We start from the raw sequence: 6,951 nt of genomic DNA, 5'->3' as shown, positions 1-6,951 counted from the left end.
GGTATTCCACCAACGTACAGCGCCTCCTCGAAACTGACGCACTGCAAACGTGGTCTGTAGCTTTCCTCTGCAACCGCACGTCATGAAAGCTAACTCCATCTCCGAGATCCAATCCATGACCCTGATTGGATCTTCCATTCCCGTGAAAGTCGATGGCTTGCAAGTCTGAAAATCCTTGTACTTGCATCCATTTCTCTCGACTCCGTCATCTTGGTTGTTTTGTTGAACTATTGGTGGGTTGACTTGACCAACAGTTCCACTGTAGTCTCCCTCCTCATTCTGCCCTTCGTTCAACTCGGGCTGTTCGATCTGAATAGTTGCTTCCTCTCGATTTTGCTGGAGCAAGCGTCTGGTTTCCTCCATTTGACGATCTAACATCACCTGGATCATTGCTTGCACTCCGGCCATTGTTATTGGCTCAGCAGCGGCTTCCACAACCGGTATTTGCTCAATCACTGGGGGTTGGTTTATGTTCCCATTTGCATTCACGTTTCCGCTACGGGTCCTTGCCATCTTGATCTATACACCGAATAAGGTGAATTTAGATCTTTATATAGGATAGCTGTTTAAATCATCCTTATCACTCCGAAACGTTTACATGCTAGTTCTAAAATCGTAGTCGTACGTTTAGAATCCTAAACACATAAGGTTTCCAGATCCGGTCGGCAACAGACCATAGATCCGAACAAATAATAGCATGACAGGCACAAAGCATTTAGCACATAAAAGCATTTTTGGCACAATCCCTAAAATAATCTAGTGCTCACACCTCACAATGATCGCTTAGCATTCTAAGTTTAAGTCTAGAAATCCTACAAATTCCTAGTTCGCTTAAACTAATGCTCTGATACCAACTGTGACATCCCCAAAATCACGGTCATAAAAGACCGGTTTGTTTATGCTTTGTTTAAAAATCAGAGTAATATTTTAAATAAAAGTGTTGCGGAATTTGTCCCAAAACAAAATATGATAAAGATTTATAAAAAGCATTTCCATAGAAATGTATTTCATTAAAAGACTTGGGATGTCATGTTCGTACATATCAAAAGCATAAACAGTACAATATAAGCATTACTACATTATTTCATATCTACAGGCCTATATCCGTAATCCCTCGTCCAAACATCATATCTATGCTCAAGCGCCACTACCTGTAATACATAAAACTGAGTGGGTCAGGCTTGGGAGCCTAGTGAGCACATAGGGTTTTCAAACCACAATAAATAATTTTATTAACTTTATCAAACCAAACAAACCCGATTACCTATTCCCATTATCCTCACTATATGTCCCTAAGACATCTAACACAAGGGACCTAGTCTAAGGACTATCATCGGGATGGACACTACTACTAAGGGGATTCCTCAGCAATAAATGTCCTTAAGGCAACCATGTGGGGGATGGAGTACATCTGGTGAGCAGACAGTTCAAATAAACACACAGTTCAAATAAACACCTACAGGTTGCGAGCCTGCTAGTGTTCCACTGGACTGTCTAGAATAGTCCGTGGTCATCATCTATACTCCGCTAGATGACTGGATCATCAATATCATCTATAACGAGGCCTCTCATTATTTCATTTTGTCACACAAAAACTATTACATCTACCCAGGTTTTACCCAGCACATTTTGTAGATATAAAATACATATACAATTTAAATCATTGAAAACATGTATAAAACATTCATCCAGCATAGATAGCAAGTATTCAGATAATATGCACACATAGCACGTAATTTATATAAAATACTTCATATCTATGTGTAAGCTGAAAGTAACTATGCACTCACCTGAGTAGGTGGTGACTCGGCGCTTGGACATCACTTCGTTACTCTAAACACACTTTTCCTTCGACAAAATCTAGTATCGTTGCCACTAGGGTTTAGTCTAATATTCACCGCGACTAATTAGTAGTCTAGCTATTACTACTATTATATAAGCGTTAAACGATACTTATATAATCCATAATAATAGCCCAAGTACTTATTATAAGGTTCTAATAACATTACTATATTAAAACATAAGCTAAACTAAAGATAGGTTAGGCGTAGCTCACTTACAGCGGGTTTTCTTGAAAACCGGGATTCGTGGAGCAGCGTTCCCGAGCCAAAAGGCTCTTTTCTCGGGACTCCTAGAGCCTCGGGGCTTCCTTTGGGTGCTAGGGGGTTTACCTAGGCTTTTAGGGGGGTTAGGGAGGCTAGAGAGAGAAACTAGAGAGAGAAAGTGAGTTTGGGAGGTGTGAAGAGAAGGCTAGACCCGACACCTCTATTTATAGTGAAAATATCTGATGGACTCGCCGAGTAGGGGGACCTACTCGCCGAGTTGGTCCATGTGGTGGCCTTCTGGTGGTGCCACGTGTCCAATTCTGGTGGTGCCACGTCACCCCCTATCGCGTATCAGCCTTCGAACTTAGAAAAATCATAACTCTCGCATACGAGCTCCGTTTTCGACGTTCTTTATATCCACGCGTAGGTAAAATCAAGATCTACAACTTTTGTTTAGAATCCGTCAGATAATTCTCGACCGATCTCAAATTTAACAGTAGGAGACGTTTAGACTGTTAAATGGCCGCGAAGAATTCGTAACTCCTTCATACGAACTCCGTTTTCGTCCATCTTTTTACCGTTGAGTTCCTATTAATTAGATCTTCAATTCTCATTTAGGTCGCGTAATCCAAAAACCGCTCAAACTAAAATCCAACCTTCGGGCCGTGCACTGCTAAGCCGAATCTTAGAAAAATCATAACTTCCTCATACGAAGTCAGATTTGGGCGTTCTTTTTATCGACGTTCTTAGTTTAACATATTATACAACTTTCTTTTAGATTGCTAAGGCTAAATCTCGCTCTATCGTAAATTCACTATTTACGCTTCCCGGTGCCGTGCCGGTTTTGCCGTAAAACTTCGACGGGCCATAACTTCTTCGTTATAACTCGGATTTCGGCGTTCTTTATATGTACGGAAACCTTGAGATATATTCTACAACTTTATGTAGAGATATCGGGCTTATATCACACTTTAATTTTGACGCTTATTTTTATTCTTTATTAATTATACATTTATAATTAAATTATAAGCACATAAATACACATAATTCACATAATACTCAAATATTTCATTTTTATTACTTCAAAAAGAGTTACAATAGTTGACCTAGACTATTACATTGACAAATATGCTTAGCCCTGAAACTCGGGTGTTACAGCCACTCAACCCTTATATATGGCGGAGTTTACGGTTTGGGTGGGGGTCCACTCAACACCAACCGCAAACGGGATTTTTCGCATGATTTATCGTTTTCCGACACATATGAAATTACGACAATAACCCTAATTGATTTACTTAACTTAAAAGGTTAACGAAAAACTTTAATAATAAAAATAAATTTTATTAACGGAAGTGGGTTACAGTGACAGAATAAATTTCGGGTTTTCACAAAGGAGAATACTTGACTAGAGGTCTTCGTACTCTAGTGGATCTACGGATAAAAGGAGTTTCGGTTTCTGCGTTATCTACAACCTCATCCTCTGAACTACTATCCACTGTGCTCCCATTATCTCCAGATACATCGGAGCTCCCACTGCTTATTGAATTTTTGCCTATCTTCAGAGTACTGACATGTTTTACAATGTCGTCGTCTGAGATTTCTTCGAACTCAACTTATTCTTTCTTTTCTGCTTGCTTCTCACTGCTGGAGCTCTTTGCAAGTTCATCCTTATATAGAGAACTCTCATTGAACATCACATCCTAGATTCTGATAACCTTCTTATTCTAATTATCCCACAAGCGGTACCCTATGTCATCCAACTTGTATCCTATAAAGGTGCAATTCCTTGCCTTTTTGTTTAGCTTGTCTCTCTCCGATTCTTTAACTTTGACATACTAGACACAAATGAATACCTTCAAATGTTTGAGTGAAATCTCCTGACCTTTCCATTCCTCTTCTGGAATATTGAACCCTATGGGGACTGAGGGTCCTCTGTTGATTAATTATGCAATTGTGTTAACCGATTCCGCCTAGAACATCTTGGGTAAATTTGCATGCAGTCTCATGCTTTTAGCCCTCTCATTCAATGTTCGGTTCATCGTCTCAGCTACTTCATTCTACTGTGGTGTCTCTGGAACCGTCTTCTGCATTTTGATTCCTTGGTCAGCATAGTCATCAAAAAATTCTTTGCTACTGTATTCACCCCCATTTTTTGATCTGAAACACTTGATTTTCAAGTTCGTTTCATTTTCTACAATAGATTTCCATTTCTTGAATGTGATGAAAACTTCAGACTTATGCTTAAAAAAATATACCTAAACTTTCCCTATGCAGTCATCAATGAACGTGACATAGAATCGGGATCCTCCCAATGAAGAAACTAAAGTGGGACCATAAACATCTAAATAAACTAATTCCAATTTCTCGGAGATAGGCGGATGACCAATCTTTTTGAAAGTAACCTTCTTATGTTTACCAAGAACACTTGGATCATAGAAGTCAACTGTCACAGTCTTCAGATCTAGGGATGTCAACGGGGGGCAAACGAGACGAGGAATGTATCCCCCACCCCCTCCCCCGAAATTTCCCCGTTCCCTCGTCCCCACCCCCGCCCCCGAATCCCCTTTATTACCCCTGCCCCCGATTGATTTTGGGTTGCCTTTTTTTTGGCTAAAATAAATTGTTAAGAAGTTATTCTTTAGGTAACAAATAATTATTTATAGCATAATTTTACATATTAAAAATAAAAAAGTTATAGCATCTTAAAAACATTATACTAACAACTTAAAAACATGTTTTTTGATGAATTTTGGAAGCTCAAAATCATGTTATTCTTTAGTATATTATTATAATTAATATATGTAAATATATGTGTAATTTATCCCCATGGGGGTTTCGGGAAGGGATCGCCTAACCCCGCCCCCGCCCCCGATTTTTTTTTTTAAATTTCCCCCAAATGGATCGGGGCCCCCAGGGGACTTTTTGACATCCTTAGTCAGATCTGGTATTCTTCCTTTGGAGACTAGCATCTTCATTCCTTTCTCAATCATATGTCCAAGTCTTTGGTGCCATAGAGTGGATGCCCCAATTTCTTCAATACCATGTGCTTCAACATCAAAAACTTCCACCATATAAAGTGTACCCCTCTTCTGACCTTTGGCAACAACTAAGTTTCCATTTTTTCACATTCCATTGTTGATCACCAAATGTAACATGGTGACCTTCATCATCAATTTGCCCACTAATATTAACATCTTCTTCATGTATGGAATGAACTTGACATTCTTCAAAGTCCACTTCATACCTAAACTTATCTTGAGGACCACATCCCTAACACCAGTAATATCCAAGCTCTTGTTGTCTGCTAATCTGACCTTCCCACTTTACTGCCTGAAATTCTGCATTACTTCTCTGGAATGGTTAGCATGGAACGATGTAGCAAAATCCTGGATCTAGGATTCCGTTAAGTTTTCAACACAACAAATGAGTGCATCATCTTCAAAATCTCCTGCCATATTTACTTCCTTCCTGCCTTTATCTGCCGAAGGCTTTGGGTACTAATTTTTGAAATGAACTTTCTCATTACAGTTCCAATAGGTAATATCCTTCCTGTTATTTGACTGACCTCTCTTTCTTGACTTTGATCTTCCTCTACCACCGCCTCCTCTGTTAGACTTTCTTCCTCTGTCTTCAGTACTTAGAATGCTAATGGAAGCTTCTCCAGAACTTCGTCTGCGTACATCCTTGCCAAGGATTAAATAGAGAATACCTTTGAATGATAGCTTAACACCTCCGGCTGAACTGCTAACTGTCGTCACCATGCCAGACCAACTATCGGGTAAGGATGATAATAGTAGCAACTTCATGTCCGCATCCTAAATTCCAATATCCATAGGTATCAATCTTGATTTTATTGAGTTGAATCCGTTTGCATGGTTTGTCACCGAGCTACCCTCCTTCATCTTCAGATTTACCAACCGTCGGATCAAGAAAACCTTATTCGCTACTGAAGGTTTTTCATACATGTTAGACAACACCTTGAGCAGTCCAAATGTTGTTCTTTCATTAACAAAATTGTAAGTAACATTCTTTGCCAATGATAACCTCACTATCCAAACCTCTTGTTGCATCGCTTCAGGTTTATGTTCTTCCAAAGGGTCATGTAACTTCTTTTGGTAGAGATAGTCTTCGATTTGCATTCTCCAGAAGCCGAAATATTTACCATCGAATTTGTTGATTTTAATTTTTCCATCTTCAGCCATAGCTTTGATACCAGTTTGTTGGGAATGCAACAAAAAGAATTAAGCACTTCGGACAAAACAATTTAACGGTCTTGGTAAAACTCACGCTTTATAAATTAATGGAAATGCAAACTACAAATGAACACGATATTTAACATGGTTTGGTCTGATCTGACCTAAATCCATTGGCAAATGAGAGAGAGGGGATTTTATTAACAACAAAGAAATATTACAATCATATAAAGCTAAAACTGCACTTGCAATCTGATCACTCATTGTAAGGTATCACTCATATTTTGGCTGCTAAACAAAAGGCTCTGTACAAAAGAAACTACCTCACTCCTGTGATTTCTATCTGTGTGTTAATGCTCTATATTGTGTTCGTGACTTGTGTTTCCTTCCTTTTATATAGAAGAAATTACTATATATATATATATATATATATATATATATATATGTGTGTGTGTGTGTGTGTATGTGTGTCTTATTTCCATAAACAAAGGAAAGCACTAATAATGGTGTTGCACTAACAAATGGACCTTTTGACCATATTCCTTTTTTCTTGCCTGCCACTTGTTTGCTACCATCCTCCTAACATAGTTGGAGACCAAAGGCACAAAGCAAGCGATCCTTGTTGGGCAGAAAGGGAAGTTGTAGGATCAATGGTATGTTTGGTGGGTTCTTAAGTGGTGTTAAAGACTTGAACAGAAGGCTAACATGATTTT

Source organism: Lactuca serriola, chromosome 9 (assembly GCF_051521515.1).
Source record: "Lactuca serriola cultivar US96UC23 chromosome 9, Lser_US96UC23_V15, whole genome shotgun sequence".
NCBI classification, from domain to species: domain Eukaryota; kingdom Viridiplantae; phylum Streptophyta; class Magnoliopsida; order Asterales; family Asteraceae; genus Lactuca; species Lactuca serriola.
This window is presented reverse-complemented; position numbering follows the sequence as displayed.